Consider the following 19,097-nt stretch of genomic DNA (forward strand, 5'->3'; position numbering starts at 1 on the left):
GGATCAATATGTTAGTCCCAAAAATAGTATAAAATCTTGCCAAAAGTATATGAAAGTTGTGGAATATTGGCATGGAATAATCAAAAATTATAGATACGACAGATACTTATCAAACTCCCGTTTACTGGAGGAACACTTTGTGTGCTACCAAACGTCACAACATAACTGGGTGCTTATAAAGGTGCTCTACAGGTGTCTCCGAAGGTACTTGTTGGGTTGGCGTATTTCGAGATTAGGATTTGTCACTTTGATTGTCGAAGAGGTATCTCTGGGCCCACTTGGTAATATACATCACTTAAGCCTTGCAAGCATTGCAACTAATGAGTTAGTTGCGGGATGATGTATTACGGAACGAGTAAAGAGACTTGCCGGTAACGAGATTGAACTAGGTATTGAGATACCGACGATCGAATCTCGGGCAAGTAACATACCGATGACAAGAGGAACAACGTATGTTGTTATGCGGTTTGACTGATAAAGATCTTCGTAGAATATGTAGGAGCCAATATGAGCATCCAGCTTCCGCTATTGGTTATTGACCAGAGACGTGTCTCGGTCATGTCTACATAGTTATGGAACCCATAGGGTCCGCACGCTTAATGTTCGATGACGGTTATATTATGAGTTTATGTGTTTTGATGTACCAAAGGTAGTTCGGAATCCCGGATGTGATCACGAACATGACGAGGAGTCTCGAAATGGTCGAGACATAAAGATTGATATATTGGACGACTATATTCGGACATCGGAATGGTTCCGGGGATATCGGATATATACCGGAGTACCGGGGGGTTACCGGAACCCCCCGGAGGTTATTAGGCCTCATGGGCCCAATTGGTGGAAGAGGAGAGGTGGCCAAGGGGCAGCCACGCGCCCCTCCCCTCCCAAGTCCGAATTGGACAAGGAAGGGGGTGGCGCCCCCCTTTCCTTTCTTCCTCTTTCTCCTTCCCTCTCCTCTCCTACTCCAACATGGAAGGGGGGGGGGAGTCCTACTCCCGGTGGGAGTAGGACTCCTCATGGGGCGCGCCAAGGGTGGGCGGCCCCCTCCCCCTCCTCCACTCCTTTATATACGGGGAGGGAGGCACCCCCTAGAGACACAACAATTGATCCCTTGAATCTCTTAGTCGTGTGCGGTGCCCCCCTCCACCATAATCCACCTCGGTCATATCGTAGCAGTGCTTAGGCGAAGCCCTACGTTGGTAGAACATCATCATCGTGACCACGCCGTCATGCTGACGGAACTCTCCCTCAAAGCTTGGCTAGATCGGAGTTCGAGGGATGTCATCGAGTTGAACGTGTGCAGAACTCGGAGGTGCCGTGCGTTCGGTGCTTGATCGGTCAGATCATGAGGACGTACGACTACATCAACCACGTTGTGCTAATGCTTCTGCTTTCGGTCTACGAGGGTACATGGACACACTCTCCCCTCTCATTGCTATGCATCACCATGATCTTGCATGTCCGTAGGATATTTTTTGAAATTACTACGTTCCCCAACAGTGGCATCCGAGCCAGGTTTTATGCGTTGATGTTATATGCACGAGTAGAACACTGGTGAGTTATGGGCGATACAAGTCATACTTCTTACCAACATGTCATACTTTGATTCGGCGGTATTGTTGGATGAAGTGGCCCGGACCGACATTACGCGTACGCTTACGCGAGACTGGTTCTACCGACGTGCTTTGCACATAGGTGGCTGGCGGGTGTCAGTTTCTCCAACTTTAGTTGAACCGAGTGTGGCTACACCCGGTCCTTGAGAAGGTTAAAATAGCACTAACTTGATGAACTATTGTTGTGGTTTTGATGCGTAGGTAAGAACGGTTCTTGCTCAGCCCGTAGCAGCCACGTAAAACTTGCAACAATAAAGTAGAGGACGTCTAACTTGTTTTTGCAGGGCATGTTGTGATGTGATATGGTCAAGACATGATGCTATATTTTATTGTATGAGATGATCATGCTTTGTAACCGAGTTATCGGCAACTAGCAGGAGCCATATGGTTGTCGCTTTATTGTATGCAATGCAATCGCCCTGTAATTGCTTTACTTTATCACTAAGCGGTAGCGATAGTCGTAGAAGCAATAGTTGGCGAGACGACAACGATGCTACGATGGAGATCAAGGTGTCGCGCTGGTGACGATGGTGATCATGACGGTGCTTCGTAGACGGAGATCACAAGCACAAGATGATGATGTCCATATCATATCACTTATATTGATTGCATGTGATGTTTATCTTTTATGCATCTTATTTTGCTTTGATTGACGGTAGCATTATAAGATGATCTCTCACTAAATTTCAAGATAAAAGTGTTTTCCCTGAGTATGCACCATTGCCAAAGTTCGTCGTGCCCAGACACCACGTGATGATCGGGTGTGATAAGCTCTACGTCCATCTACAACGGGTGCAAGCCAGTTTTGCACACGCAGAATACTCAGGTTAAACTTGACGAGCCTAGCATATGCATATATGGCCTCGCAACACTGAGACCGAAAGGTCGAGCATCAATCATATAGTAGATATGATTAACATAGTAATGTTCACCATTGAAAACTACTCCATTTCACGCGATGATCGGTTATGGTTTAGTTGATTTGGATCACGTGATCACTTAGATGATTAGAGGGATGTCTATCTAAGTGGGAGTTCTTAAGTAATATGATTAATTGAACTTCAATTTATCATGAACTTAGTCCTGATAGTATTAGCATATCTATGTTGTAGATCAATAGCTCGCGTTTAGCTCCTCTATTTTATTTTTGATATGTTCCTAGAGAAAACTAAGTTGAAAAATGTTAGTAGCAATGATGCGGATTGGATCCATGATCTGAGGATTATCCTCATTGCTGCACAGAAGAATTATGTCCTTGATGCACCGCTAGGTGACAGACCTATTGCACGAGTAGATGCAGACGTCATGAAAGTTTGGCTAGCTCAATATGACGACTACTTGATAGTTTAGTGCACCATGCTTAACAGCTTAGAATCTGGACTTCAAAGACGTTTTGAATGTCATGGATCATATGAGATGTTCCAGAAGTTGAAGTTAATATTTCAAGCAAATACCCGAGTTGAGAGATATGAAGTCTCGAACAAGTTCTATAGCTAAAAGATGGAGGAGAATAGCTCAAGCAGTGACCATGTGTTCACAATGTCTGGGTACTACAATCGCTTGAATCAAGTGGGAGTTAATCTTCTAGATAAAATAGTGATTGACAAAATTCTCTAGTCACCATCACCAAGTTAGTAGAACTTCGTGATGAACTATAGTATGCAAGGGATGACGAAAACGATTCCCGAGCTTTTCATGATGATGAAATCGATGAAGGTAGAAATCAAGAAAGAGCATCAAGTGTTGATGATTAACAAGACCACTAGTTTCAAGAAAAGGGCAAAGGGAAAGAAAGGGAACTTCAAGAAGAATGGCAAGCAAGTTGCTGCTCAAGTGAAGAAGCCCAAGTCTGGACCTAAGCCTGAGACTACGTGCTTTTACTGCAAAGGGACTGGTCACTGGAAGCGGAACTACCCCAAGTATTTGGCAGATAAGAAGGATGGCAAAGTGAGCAATGCTATATTTGATATACATGTTATTGATGTGTACTTTACTAGTGTTTATAGCAACCCGTCGGTATTTGATATTGGTTCAGTTGCTAAGAGTAGTAACTCGAAACGGGAGTTGCAAAATGAACAGACACTAGTTAAGGGTGAAGTGACGATGTGTGTTGGAAGTGGTTCCAAGATTGATATGATCATCATCGCACACTCCCTATACTTTCAGGAATAGTGTTAAACCTAAATAAATGTTATTTGGTGTTTGCGTTGAGCATGAATATGATTTGATCATGTTTATTGCAAAACGGTTGTTCATTTAAGTTAGAGAATAATTGTTGTTCTGTTTACATGAATAAAACCTTATGTTGTCATACACCCAATGAAAATGGTTCATTGGATCTCGATCGTAGTGATACACATATTCATAATATTGAAGCCAAAAGATGCAAAGTTAATAATGATAGTGCAACTTATTTGTGGCACTGCCGTTTAGGTCATATTGGTGTAAAGCGCATGAAGAAACTCCATGCTGATGGGCTTTTGGAATCACTTGATTATGAATCATTTTGATGCTTGCAAATCATGCCTCATGGGCAAGATGACTAAGACTCCGTTCTCTGGAACAATGGAGCGAGCAACGGACTTATTGGAAATAATACATACTGATGTATGCAGTCCGATGAGTGTTGAGGCTCGCGGCGGGTATCGTTATTTTCTGACCTTCACAGATGATTTGAGAAGATATGGGTATATCTACTTGATGAAACATAAGTCTGAAACATTTGAAAAGTTCAAAGAACTTCAGAGTGAAGTGAAAAATCGTCGTGACAAGAAAAAAAAGTTTCTACGATCTGATCGCAGAGACAAATATTTGAGTTACGAGTTTGGTCTTCAACTAAAACAATGTGGAATAGTTTCACAAAATCGTGCCACCTGAAACACCACAGCATAATGGTGTGTCCCAACGTCATAACCGTAGTATTATTGGATATAGTGCAATTTATGATGTTTCTTACCGATTAACCACTATAGTTTTGGTGTTATGCATTAGAGACAGCTGCATTCATGTTAAAAAGGGCACCATCTAAATCCGTTGAGATGACACCGTATGAACTATGGTTTGGCAAGAAACCAAAGTTGCTGTTTCTTAAAGTTTGGGGTTGCGATGCTTATAAGAAAAAGTTTCATCCTGATAAGTTCAAACCCAAATCGAAGAAATGTGTCTTCATAGGATACCCAAAGGAGACAGTTGGGTACACCTTCTATCACAGATCCGAAGGCAAGACACTCGTTGCTGAGAATGGATCCTTTCTAAAGAAGGAGTTTCTCTCAAAAGAAATGAGTGGGAGGAAAGTAGAACTTGATGAGGTAACTGTACCTGCTCCCTTATTGGAAAGTAGATCATCACAGAAATCTATTTCTGTGACTCCTACACCAATTAGTGAGGAAGCTAATGATGATGATCATGTAACTTCAGATCAAGTTACTACCGAACCTCGTAGGTCAACCAGAGTGAGATCCGCACCAGAGTGGTACGGTAATCCTCTTCTGGAGGTCATGTTAATTGACCATGATGAACCTACAAACTATGAGGAAGCGATGATGAGCCCAGATTCTGCGGAATGGCTTGAGGCCATGAAATCTGAGATTGGATCCATGTATGAGAAAAAAGTATGGACTTTGATTGACTTGCCCATTGATCGGTGAGTAATTAAGAATAAATGGATCTTCAAGAGGAAGACGGACGCTGATAGTAGTGTTACTATATACAAAGCTCGAATTGTTGCAAAAGTGTTTTCGACAAGTTCAAGGTGTTGACTACGATGAGATTTTCTCACTCATATTGATGCTTAAAAGTCTGTCCGAATCATGTTAGTAGTTGCCGCATTTTATGAAATCTGGCAAATGGATGTCAAAACTGTATTCCTTCATGGATTTATTAAAAATAAGAGTTGTATATGATGCAACCAGAAGGTTTTGTCAACCCTAAAGGTGCTAAAAAAGTGAGCAAGCTCCAGCGATCCATCTATGGACTAGTGCAAGCATCTCGGAGTTGGAATATATGCTTTGATAAAGTGATCAAAGTATATGGTTTTATACAGACTTGCGGTGAAGCCTGTATTTACAAGAAAGTGAGTGGGAGCACTACAACATTTCTGATAAGTATATGTGAATGACATATTGTTGATCAGAAATAATGTAGAATTTTCTGGAAAAGCATAAAGGAGTATTTGAAAGGAGATTTTCAAAGAAAGACCTCGATGAAGTTGCTTACACATTGAGCATCGAGATCTATAGAGATAAATCAAGATGCTTGATAAGTTATTTCAATGAGTACATACCTTGACAAGATTTTGAAGTAGTTCAAAATGGAACAGTCAAAAGAAGGAGTTCTTGCCTGTGTTGCAAGGTGTGCAGTTGAGTAAAGACTCAAAACCCGACCACAACAGAAAATAGAAAGAGAATGATAAGTCATTCCCTATGCCTCAGTCATAGGTTCTATAAAGTATGCTATGCTGTTTACCAGTCCTATTGTATACCTTAGCATCTTTCTGGCAAGGGAGTACAATAATGATCTAGGAGTAGATCACTGGACATCGGTCAAAATTATCCTTAGAGGACTAAGGAAATATTTCTCGGCTATGGAGGTGATAAAAGAGTTTGTTGTAAAGAGTTACGTCGATGCAAGCTTTTTACATCGATCGAGATGAATCTAAGTCTCAATTTGGATACATATTGAATGTGGGAGCAATTAGCTAGAGTAGCTCCGTGCAGAGCATTGTAGACATAGAAATTTGCGAAATACATACAAATCTGAATGTTGCAGACTCGTAGACTAAACTCCTCTCACAAGCAAAACATGATCACTCTTTGGGTGTTAATCACATAGCGATGTGAACTAGATTATAGACTCTAGTAAACCCTTTGGGTATTAGTCACATGGAGATGTGAACTAATCACATAAAGATGTGAACTAGATTATTGACTCTAGTGCAAGTGGGAGACTGAAGGAAATATGCCCTAGAGGTAATAATAAAGTTATTATTTATTTCCTTATATCGTGATAAATGTTTATTATTCATGCTAGAATTGTATTAACTGGAAACATGATACATGTGTGAATACATAGACAAACAGAGTGTCACTGGTATGCCTCTACTTGACTAGTTCATTGATCAAAGATGGTTATGTTTCCTAGCCATAGACAAAGAGTTGTCATTTGATTAACGGGATCACATCATTAGGATAATGATGTGATTGAGTTGACCCATTCCGTTAGCTTAGCACTTGATCATTTAGTTTGTTGCTATTGCTTTCTTCATGACTTATACATGTTCCTATGACTATGAGATTATGCAACTCCCGTTTACCAAAGGAACACTTTGTGTGCTACCAAACGTCACAACATATCTTGGTGATTATAAAGGTGCTTTACAGGTGTCTTCGAAGGTACTTGTTGGGTTGGCGTATTTCGAGATTAGGATTTGTCACTCCGATTGTCGGAGAGGTATCTCTGGGCCCACTCAGTAATACACATCACTTAAGCCTTGCAAGCATTGGAACTAATGAGTTAGTTGCGGGGTGATGTATTATGGAACGAGTAAAGAGACTTGCCAGTAACGAGATTGAACTAGGTATTGAGATACCGATGATCAAATCTCGGGCAAGTAACATACCGATGACAAAAGGAACAACGTATGTTGTTATGCGGTTTGACCGATAAAGATCTGCGTAGAATATGTAGGAGCCAATATGAGAATCCAGGTTCCGCTATTGGTTATTGACCGGAGACGTGTCTCGGTCATGTCTAGATAGTTCTCGAACCCGTAGGGTCCGCACGCTTAAAGTTCGATGACGGTTATATTATGAGTTTATGTGTTTTGATGTATCAATGGTAGTTCGGAGTCCCGGATGTGATCACAGACATGACGAGGAGTCTCGAAATGGTTGAGACATAAAGATTGATATATCGGACGACTATATTCAGACACCAGAATGGTTCCGAGGAATATCGGATATATACCGGAGTACCGGGGGGTTACCGGAACCCCCCGGAGGTTATTAGGCCTCATGGGCCCAATTGGTGGAAGAGGAGAGGCGGTCAAGGGGCAGCCGCGCGCCCCTCCCCTCCCAAGTCCGACTTGGACAAGGAAGGGGGCGGCGCCCCCCTTTCCTTTCTTCCTCTTTCTCCTTCCCTCTCCTCTCCTACTCCAACATGGAAGGGGGGAGTCCTACTCCAGGTGGGAGTAGGACTCCTCATGGGGTGCGCCAAGGGTGGCTGGCCCCCTCCCCCTCCTCCACTCCTTTATATACGGGGAGGGAGGCACCCCCTAGAGACACAACAATTGATCCCTTGGATCTCTTAGCCGTGTGCGGTGCCCCCTCCACCATAATCCACCTCGGTCATATCATAGCAGTGCTTAGGCGAAGCCTTGCGTCGGTAGAACATCATCATCGTCACCACGCCGTCGTGCTGACGAAACTCTCCCTCAAAGCTCGGCCGGATCGGAGTTCGAGGGACGTCATCGAGTTGAACGTGTGCAGAACTCGTAGGTGACGTGCGTTCGGTTTTTGATCGGTCGGATCATGAAGACGTACGACTACATCAACCGCATTGTGCTAATGCTTCCGCTTTCGGTCTACGAGGGTACATGGACACACTCTCCCATCTCGTTGCTATGCATCACCATGACCTTGCGTGTGTGTAGGATTTTTTTTGAAATTACTACGTTCCCCAACACATTTCCCCATTCGTACTCCGTGGGCACCAAAATAACCTCTCCACCCCAGCCCCCTCTGTCCGCCACCCCATCCACCACCGTCCTCCTCCACCATGCTGGAGCTGATACCCCGACGTTGTCATCCATTACAAGAGATCGACCTCTCTCATCCGTGGCTTCGGACTGGGATCCTTGCATCCAGTCCTCTCGCTTCATCCCCGTCATCGTCCACCTTGCCAGCGCCGCTCCTATGATTGTCTCGTCCACCACGCCCCGCTGCCACCGTCTACCCTCCTAGATCTGCTTCCACGCCGCCGACATCCATCGCTACCGCAACACCGTCAAATTCTCAGCAGATGCATACACGGCGCCGCACCAGAGGCGGTACTCTTTCGTATCTCCTCAACTTATTTATCGCATCAAGAAAATAGATCGCCACCGCTTTACTCTAATTTTCTTGTCCATCACTTACTTGCTAGTTGAAAGCAAACATTGGTTGCGAAGTTGCCTTTGTCCGGTTTGCACCTTCAGATCCGCTATGGCACGCTCAACACTATACTCGCAATGCTTATGATTTCCCCCTTTTATAATCCACACTTGTTAAATGACAGTAGACTAAATTTCAAAATTGGGTCAGTCGATTTTTCAGAGCTTGTCGGAGTTTGCCTATGCGAATGAAGGGGCTCGTGTGGGGATGGTGGTTGTGGGGGCGGTGGTGGGGCCTCGCCGAATGAAGAAAACTTGACGCGGGTGGGGGCGGTGGCGGCGGAGGAACACAGGCGGTGGGGGTGGTTCAGGGGAGGGCGGGGGGTCGGGGCTGGTGGTTCGGTTGGCGGCCCGTGCGGTGTTCTGTATGGGAAGAATCAGAGACGAGGAAGAAGAAGGGTTAGGAGACGTAGGATCTTCATCCAACCGCCTGAAATGGTCGACTGAATCAAATGACAAAAGTCAAGCGACTTGCATGCAGACTTGCCTTTATATTCAGTACCATCATCGTACCTGCTTAGCATTGCTCCTGAATCCATCAAGCTAAACAACGTCCACTCATAATTCCAAACTTGTTGCTCAAATACGAATTTGATATGAAGCTGATATTACTAAAACAGATAACGTTTAATTGGTCAGCTAATGTTCCTACTTTACTTTCGAAAAGCACATGCACCACATATAGAGAGACATCAGGGAGTTGCATTCTGAATGCACTCTGGTTCATAATGTGTGGGCACTGCACAACAAACATTTTATTATCCAAAATCTGCTTGCTCTTCTTTAGCATGTTCCTCTTCCGTTCTTCTTTAATAAGTACTCTCACCGTTCCTAAATACAAGTCTTTGTATAGATTCCACCATGGACTACATATGGAGCAAAATGAGTGAATCTACACTCTAAAATGTATCTGTATACATCTATATGTGATCCATAGTGGAAATCTCTACAAAGACTTATATTTTGGAACGGAGGGACTATGATAGTAGTACAACATGTTCCTTGTAATGAAGATGAGCGGGGACATTTGCAATGTAGAGGTCTATACGATCGGTTGTGATGGACACTTTGAACTCTTCGGGCCTCTTTGATTCATAGGATTTTGTAAACATAGGAATAGGATTTGTAGTGGCCTGCCCACTTGAATCCTATAAGATTAGCAAGGAAATGCTGGGAGCTGTGTCGCCTTTGAGAGTTACATTGATATTAACAGTACCGCACCTTCAGTTGAAGAGAGCTGGTATCCGAAGCCTTTCTAGCCGTACCGACAATACTAGCACATATATTCCAGCAAGTTCACTTTGCTGATTTTACTCCTAAGGCTTACGGTTTTCCCGTTATACCTACACTATGATCTGTGTAGCTGCTATGTGTCGCACTGGCAGCAGTCCACTCTTGAAGCTAAACAACACACCAATCATAAGTCCAAAGCTTACTTCTTCAAATACAAATTGTGATATGATATTGATATTAGTTAACAGACACACATTTAATTGGTCAGGTAATGCTCCCACTTTATTTTCCAAATGCATGTGGCCACATATCGAGAGATAGCATGGAATTGCATTTGTTTGGGCGTTGTGATTCATCATGAGTGGGCAACCAACATTGTATGCAATGCAGCGGAACCTCAAGAATATGCTTCCTCTTATGTTCTTTAACATGTTCCTCTTTTGTTATTCTATATTTAGTACATACAGTATGTTCCTTGTCCGGAAGGGGAGCAGGGACATCTGCAGTCAACAACTGATAGAGCTGGCCTGTAATTGATAGGCTTTCAATTAGTAGCGGCAATACAACACCGTATTTTCCAGCCAGTTCCACTTTCCCGATTTATATATCATGGTTATGGTGTACCCCATTTATGTACATTACGATCTGCCTAGTTGTTGTGTGCTCTTGTTATCATGGTTTGGCAATACACTCTCTATACAATATATTATGAACCTATCATCTGCCAACTATCCTTACTTCTGGAACCTATTTTTTGTGTACTTATGCCAGATTATATTAATGCACGCACCATATTACAGCACACATGAGCTCTCTCATCAGAATCCATTGATAGCACACAAGGGTTTACAGGGGCGCCCCTATATTAGAATATCCTCTGCATTACAAAGATAATCTCACTACTATTTATGTTTTCATGGTTCTTAGATATTATATGTAATTACAGTGAATATCAGAATCCGCGCATTAGAAGAATATTGTGGAACACTGCAACGACTTACAAAATTGGCACCAAGGCATTGAGTGCCATTCTAGATGCAATGAGACTCATATGCTCCCCACCTATAGATTCTTGTTCAGAATATGATCCTAATGACTATTCTAACCTCAAGGAGTCAAAGGCAGATGGCTTGTCCTGTTCATCCATCAAGGTGCGTGTTCTAATTTGGCAAGGATTTATTGATTGCCCGTATCTTTCATATGTTGTCTTGCATTTCTTAAAATTTGTTGCGCCGCCATGTGCTTACTTTACTCATCATATATGTCAAGATGCCATGCCCATCCATTATCAATACATATTCCATCTGTCATCATACCATGTTTTTCCACTCAAATGCTGCTCTTGTGTATCAGACATCAAAAAGGAAGAGGGTGATTGCCGAACCTGAAGGAGCACCAGCAAAGTCCTTGAAAAACGTGGTGGAGCCGGAGAAATCAGACAGCACCCCACTTATATTGGCTGTACAACCAGTGACACAAAACGTAGGACCGACTCCAGCGGACTGTATCCATACTTCACTGGACACACCACTAGCTCCACCACACAGGACCTGCACTCTAGCTAAAGGTATGCCAATTTCAGTTGCCATAGCACCAGTCGTACCATAGAAAAATCCCACTCCAGCAAAAAGTATAGCAAGTCCACCGGTCGAAGACCTATCCCAACTGCAGAGACGACCAATTCCTGCAGATTGGAGCCCCATTCCAGTTATTCCTAGTTTTAAAGACAATGCTTTCAATGTTGTTAGGGACTACGTGCATACACTACTAGGGAAAACCCTAGCAGTAGCGTTGGTTTTGTGCTCACTAGTAGCACGGGTAGGCGCGCTACTAATAAGGTGCTACAGCTATTGCTTAGCAGTAACGCGTGCCGCACGCGCTACTGCTAGGACAAATAACTGCAGCGCTTGTTCACTCCCACGCTGCTGCTAATGTAACTACTGGCAGCATGTTTTCTTTCCATCGCTACTAGTATTATTTTTTAATTTTTTTAATTTTAGTGTATTTATGCGCCATCGTACAAATATTGGTACAATACCAGTTATGAGGTTTACATCATTATGTCCATAACAGTGTGTCAAATGAAGGTGGATTAGGTTCAAGTGGAGGCAATATGTGGTGCATGTCAAAAGTATACTACTAATCCAAACTTGATCTAGTTTGGACTAGTAGTACTTTCGATGTGCACCACATGTTGCCTCCACTTGAATCTAATCCGCCAGCACAAGCTATTTAATCATCATCATAATCATTAGCACCAACAATATTTATTTAATCACCACTAACACTAGCTAATAATAATCATCAGTCATTACCACCAACACTAGCTATTTTATCATCATAGTAATAGTGTAGCACATCATCATCCTCAAACTCATTTCTAGCTAATCACTCCTGCTGCTCTCTCTTAGGTAAAACAACATAAAACATGTGTAGCTCTCCTCCTTGATCAAGTTGGAGCATGCAGATGAACCTGTCTCCTAATTTTGGGTAGCACATCTGTTTGCTGCCCCCTAGTACTTGTCTGCGCTCCCCCATCACATATCTGGTCTAGTCTTGCACTATTAAGCATTCATCCCTGATCTTGAATGCACTAAAGTAACATGTAGGATATCTTGGTCGTAAGCTAATAATACTCATGGTACCTTTAGTCTCGATCCCATAAGGCACAACATTCATCGGGAGTCCCTGTTGAAGAACATCGTATGGTCACATACTTAGCAATGAAGTTTAGCTTCACAAATAATGTATGGAAAAGATGCACTGAGGACAAATAGTAAAAATCTTACCATCCTTCCTAAATAGATGTGACCGTAGTTCATGACAAACACTATTGGTCGCACGTTTTCAGTACTAAGATTTCTAAGTCCAGGAAGAAAATTTGTCTTGACGGTATCAAGATCCTCAAGCCATGAAACATAATGACTTAGCTCATCGCAGTTTAGTTCAGCCCCGGGACAGTAGTAGGTCCTGTCTACCAAGCGCTGGACATGTTTGCTTGCACCGAAATAAGCTGACAATACAAATTAGTTGTCAACTGGAGGCGTATGCACATCGACCCAGATGTCGGTATTACCTTCAATATCATCTTCCGGACGAATATCAAAGGTGATAACCATATCAGGCAGAAATGCATAAGTCTTGCATAGTGCTCGCCATGTTTTGCATCCAAAATAGGTGTAGTCATCTGAATTGTATAATTTTGCATGGAAAATATAACCATGCTCGGTCTTCAAATAAACTTTCTTTACCTCCATAGTATGACTGAAACCTATCTTATCCAATACAAAAACTCTTGCATGGCAGGGGATACGCTAGTAGAATAGTAAAAAAAATATAAGTTCAAGCAAATGAACCAGATGTCATGCTTAATTACGAAAAAAGACTTGTCGTTGTGACTTACTGTATCCACTCCAAAGTTCTCGTCCAGCTTGATGCTGAAGCGCCTATCATCATCTAGGAAGATTCCGTCGCACAGGCCGCGCTCGTCTTCGCAGTATTTGCAAATACCGAAATCCTTTTTGTCGTCAGACATTTCCTATGTTCATAGTTAAAATATTAATTGAAAATCGATAGAAGACAACTACCAGGATACTCAACACACAAATCCGGGGCACTCGATATTTCCTACATATTCTGGCAAAAGTCATGCCAAAATTCACGGAAAAATCCGGCATGACCTTTGCTAAAATAGGATATATCGAGCGCCTGAAATTTGCCAGAACAGAAATGAATCAACACTCTGGCAAAACATAGGCCACTCGGAGGTGTAACCTGCAAACATGACCGGCCACTTGGATATTAGGCAACACAAGATATACATTTCAAAATATCTTATAAGACTCAAATTAGCATGCATTCAATAAGCAAAAGTAAATCATCTCATGCGTCCGTACATCGTCGAATATTATCACTAATACATCCCGAATAGTGTCATACATATAACATCACTAGTACAACTAAAACCCTAGCACACGACGGGTATCGGCGCGGGCGGTGGACACCCACAGAGAAGGAACCATCACGGGATCATAGCTCCAGTGAGATCCCTGGAGAACCTGCCAGGTATTGGAGAACCTGTGCTCCAACGCAAACAAGTAGCGATGGACATGCGCGTCCTCCTCACTGACACGGTGACGCACCACCTCCGCGGAGTCCTCGAGCCTCTGGACCGTCACTAGCCCACGCGACCGCCACCAAAGAAGGTTCGGGTCAACGATAGACTGGCTCCTCACCAACCTACGCCCCCCGGTAGGTAGCGCCTCCCAGTACCACCCCGGCGGAGCCCAGTCCCGGACATGGCCCATCTGGTCAAGCAGGTGTCGTCCTCCACTGACTCAACGACGAGGATGCGGGATAGGCATCGTCCACGTCGATGCGGGAAAATTGCTTTAACTAAAAAAATAGCAACAAGTTCTTACTAACTAGTTCTATTAATTCAACTAGTTCTTACTAAAAATAAACTTACTATAAATAAAAATATTCTAGTACCTAATTAGTACCTAGTTCTTACTAACTAATTAGTACCTAAGAACTACTTCCCTAATTACCCTAACTAATTTGATGGAGGTAGAAACCCTAGGCAAAGGTAGGGGAGAGGGAGGAGCAGGCGTGCTCACCTCGGGTGCCTGCGACGAGGGAGGGGCAGGCGGCGTCGAGGTCGTGGTCGGGGCTCCGGGGCGGCATTGAGGTCGGGGTCGGGGGCGGCGTCCCGGGCGGCGTTGAGGTCGAGGGTAGGGCCAGCGTTGAATCTGGGGTCGGGGCGGCGTGGGGAGAGCGCGCGGCGCCCGAGGGGCGGCATCGGTGAGGCTGAGGGCGGCATCGGTGAGGCTGAGGGCGGCCTCGGGCGGCGGCGGTGAGGCTAAGGGCGGCCTCGGGCAGCGGCGGTGAGGAGACGGCGGCGAGGGCGAGGGACGATTTGGGGAAGCATTGGTGGCCGGGGCGGGGTGGGGGGAAACCGCTGTTTAAGTGAAACATAACGGCAGCGCGTTTCCGGAAATGCGCTATAGCTAAGTTAGCTATAGCGCGTTTATTGAAACCCGCTACTGCTATTCCTTTCTCCTTTTCCCCTTTTTTCTTTTATTTTTCTTTACATTTTATTTTTTCCCTTTCTCCTTTTTGTATTTCTTTCATTTTCATTTACTTTTCTACTTGTTTTTCACTTTATTTTATTTCCGTTAGCAGCAGCGCTTTACACGTAAGCACGCTGCAGCTAAGGAGATTGGCAGTAGCGCTGGGCCATTATACGCGCTACTGCTAGGTTGGGCTAGCCATGTGCGCCCAGTTCAAACGTAGCAGCAGCGCTTTTCGCTAGTACGCGCTACTGCTAAAGTCATAGCAGTAGCGCGGTTTATTTACGCGCGCTGGTACTAAGTAGCAGCAGCGCTTGATTTTATACAGCGCTACTGGTAAAATTCGGTGTATAGGATTTTCCCTAGTAGTGATATGTTCCCATTATGGGAAGATTATAGTGAAGACAAACACCATTTTCACATCTTCCTGTCCCACTTACGTGTAAGTGCTATTATTCATGGTAATTATTTTCCTGTTTTCTGCTGATTGAACACATCAATGATCTACATTACATTGTTGTAAGTAGGTGAGGGTCAATCTGGATAGTCATGACAAGCAAAGCTTGCTTGCACTTTTCAAGGAAGCATTGCAGCAGTATTGGTGTTACCTAAGGAAATCACACTTTGATGGCAAGTCTATAAACGAATTTCCGGTGAAGTCTCCTATGCTAAATTTAGAAGACATTGAATGGAAAAACCTTGTTATGCACTGGTCTCATTCCCAGGATGAGGTACTGTCTATGATATCACATGACAATTTGAACTTCTACTTTTTGGCATGTGTCTTACGGATCATTTTTGCAGGAAATCAGCTTGAAGAAGAATTCTGGTTTGAAAAGAACGACATGATATCGCAAATATGTTGCCCGTTGTTTTGCTCTTGTTAGTACATGTTGTCATGTATCACTGTACTTGCATTCATACCTGGTTCATTATGTGACAGCAGTATGAATGATAGCTTGCTTATCAATTATTCACTCCAAATTATCTGATCTGTATGAATGGTTACATTAGTGTAGAATATATCCAATGCCAATGATTTTTTTAGCTCTGCATTGTTCTTGTAAGTACCTGCTGTCCTTTATCAGTGTACTTATATTGACATGTAGTTGTTCATGTACCTTCACTCTACAGCTTATTTTCCTTTGCCCTCCATTTTCCACTCATCATATCTATATTTACCCTTACCATAAGGTTGGATAACACCGATGGTCCTGAAGAAGTTTAGCTCTGCATTGCTCTTGGTTGTACCTTTTGCCTGTGTCACTGTACTTACATTTATAGCTACTTGGTCATGTAACATCACTCTTCATCTTATCTTAAATATTCTCCATTTTTTCTTATATTATCACATCTATATTTACTCTTAACAAAATGTAGAATAAAGGCAATGCTTACGAAGAAGATTCTGTGGTAAACTTCTTGAATTGCCCCATTAGCATGGACAAGGGCGTTATAGAGCCTGTCTTCACCAATAATGTAAGTTTGTCCTTTTCAAGCCTTCAAACTTTGTTGTGTATATTTGGTTAGGCATGACTGCAATAGCTGTTTATTTTTGGTGTTTGCATCAAATTGCATGTTATAGTTTATTATGTAGTTCATAAACAAAAGTTTGTCCTTCTCAATTTAAGTTTTCAGTTGTACAACCAAGTTCCTTCTTCATACCATGTAAATTAAACTATACAGAGCAAGTGATCTTCTTTTGCACTGCATGTATGCTTCTGTTCTTAATCCGTAATCCAGTGGTGTGGTGAACCTACCCACTACAACACAATGCCATATTCTGCAATGTCATAACTATGAACAATGGCATATCATTGTACTATTATTTAAACCGTCTCTTTATTTGCCAATCTGAAATGGGATAAATTGATAGAACACTAACCATTGATACTTATGAGTTCTTGATCTGTAATCCAGTGGTGTCGTGAAGCTGCCAACTCCTTCACAATGTCATTTCCTGCCATGTCTTAACCTAAAAAATACCATATTGTGTTAATGCTATTTTAAACTGTGTCACTTTATTCGTTAGTAAGAAATGTGATGAATTGTCAGTACTGATATTTATATGTGCAAAACCTATCATCTGTCTGCTTGTTTATCTTTTAGAGTGAGTAGGTATAAGTGTCAAACAATCACAGTTTCATCAGCTTGCTCAGCTACTTGCGTTGCAGCTCCCAAGCAGGGCTAACCTTTCTTGAACTCTATTGAAGTGCTGTCGGTTTTTTATATTATTTTTGTCGGCATGTTTATTTGCACTGGTGGCGATCTTTGATGCATAGTGTATGTAATTTGCTGTCTGCTTGTGCTTTATTATCATAGTGGCAAACTTTGATGCCCAGTGGATGTAATATGTTGTAATTTCTTTATTGCATAGTCTAGGTTTTTTCTTATTCATGATGCTGCAGTTATTTTACTGTATATATATATCCTGTCTTCGCAGTAAACCGGCCAAACCATAAAATTATGGTACATAATCAGTCCATCATGCAAATCACTACATAATCGGTACGTTAACAGGCCTAAATGTAAACTGGCCCACTAGTAGATTTGGGCCTCTAATAGGCCGAGTAAACCGCCGACCCTATTTTTCGCAAGAAAACTCAATGGGCTTTTAGGAGGCTGAAAAGTAGGTTGGGCCTGAAATGTGTCGAACAGCTCACGGGCCGGCAACAGGCCGAAATAGACCCCGGCCCATGATTGTGCTAATCATATCACGGGCCGTTACCAGGCCAAAATTGTCTTGGTCCTTGTTTGGCCTAATCAGATTATCAGCGGTGAGCAGGCTGGATGCAAACCGGGCCATAGTTAGGCCCAACTATATGATGGGCTTTTAACATGCCGAAATAAAAATTGGGCCGAAATGTTAAACATGCCTTTAACAGGCCGAAACTAAATCAGGCCGAATTACTAAATGGGCCTTTAGCAAGTGGGCCCAAAAGCATAGCGGCCAGTTGACGGGCCGAATCTGATATGGGCCATAATTTAGCCCAAAGCCTCTTAAAGGGCCGGATCTGATCTGGGCCATAATTTTTCGCAGAACTTGGTAGGCTTTTAACGGGCCGGATCTCATATGGGCCTTTATTGGGCCCGGAATGTGGCAGGCTGTCAATGGACCGGATCAATTATGGGCCGACATTTGGCCCAAAACATGGAAGCCTGTTAACGGGCCGGCCCATTAGTGTCCTCAAAATCTCGTGGGCCTTTAGCTGGGCCAACCCATTATGGTCGGCGAAATCTCATGGGCCTTTAGCTGGGCCGTCCCATTATGGTCGGTGAAATCTCGTGTGCCTTTAGTTGGGCCGGCCCATTATGGTCGGTGAAATCTCATGGGCCTTTAGTTGGGCCGGCCCATTTAATCTTTATGGGCCACTTTTGGGCCATGCCACGTGTCGACCTATCATAGGCGCCTCCTGTCCAATGAATGGATGACATCTGTCCCAACGGTGAGCCAACACGTGTTTCCTCCGGCCAATGACAATTTTACACATGGAAAATCCTCATTGGTGCGGGCTATTAACGGGTTATCGGATCCAAAACTGGACCCGATTGCTTAAGGGCAACCCTTTACAGTGGATGCCATGTGTTGGTCACCCTTGATGAAAGCACTTCCATGACGCGCGATTTATCATCATGGAAGTGGACACTTCCATGATGATAATTTTGGTAATATCATGGAACACTTCTACAGCACTGGTATGACTATCTTGATTCTATCATAAATTTGTCATGGATGTACATGCATGACAGAAAACATGACCTACTGTGACAAACACGTCTCATCAGGGAAGTGTCTTTTTTTGTAGTGACATCCATTTGCCAAATTTCTTAATCATAAAATGTGGCAATTGCTAACATGATTCGGATAGACTTAAGCATCGCTACGGGTGAGAAGGTCTCATCATAGTCAACTCCTTGAACTTGTCGAAAACCTTTCGCAACAAGTCGAGCTTTGTAGACAGTAACATTACCGTCAGCGTCAGTCTTCTTCTTGTAGATCCATTTATTCTCTATGGCTTGCCAATCATCGGG

Source organism: Triticum aestivum, chromosome 5A (genome assembly GCF_018294505.1).
Source record: "Triticum aestivum cultivar Chinese Spring chromosome 5A, IWGSC CS RefSeq v2.1, whole genome shotgun sequence".
NCBI classification, from domain to species: Eukaryota; Viridiplantae; Streptophyta; class Magnoliopsida; order Poales; family Poaceae; genus Triticum; species Triticum aestivum.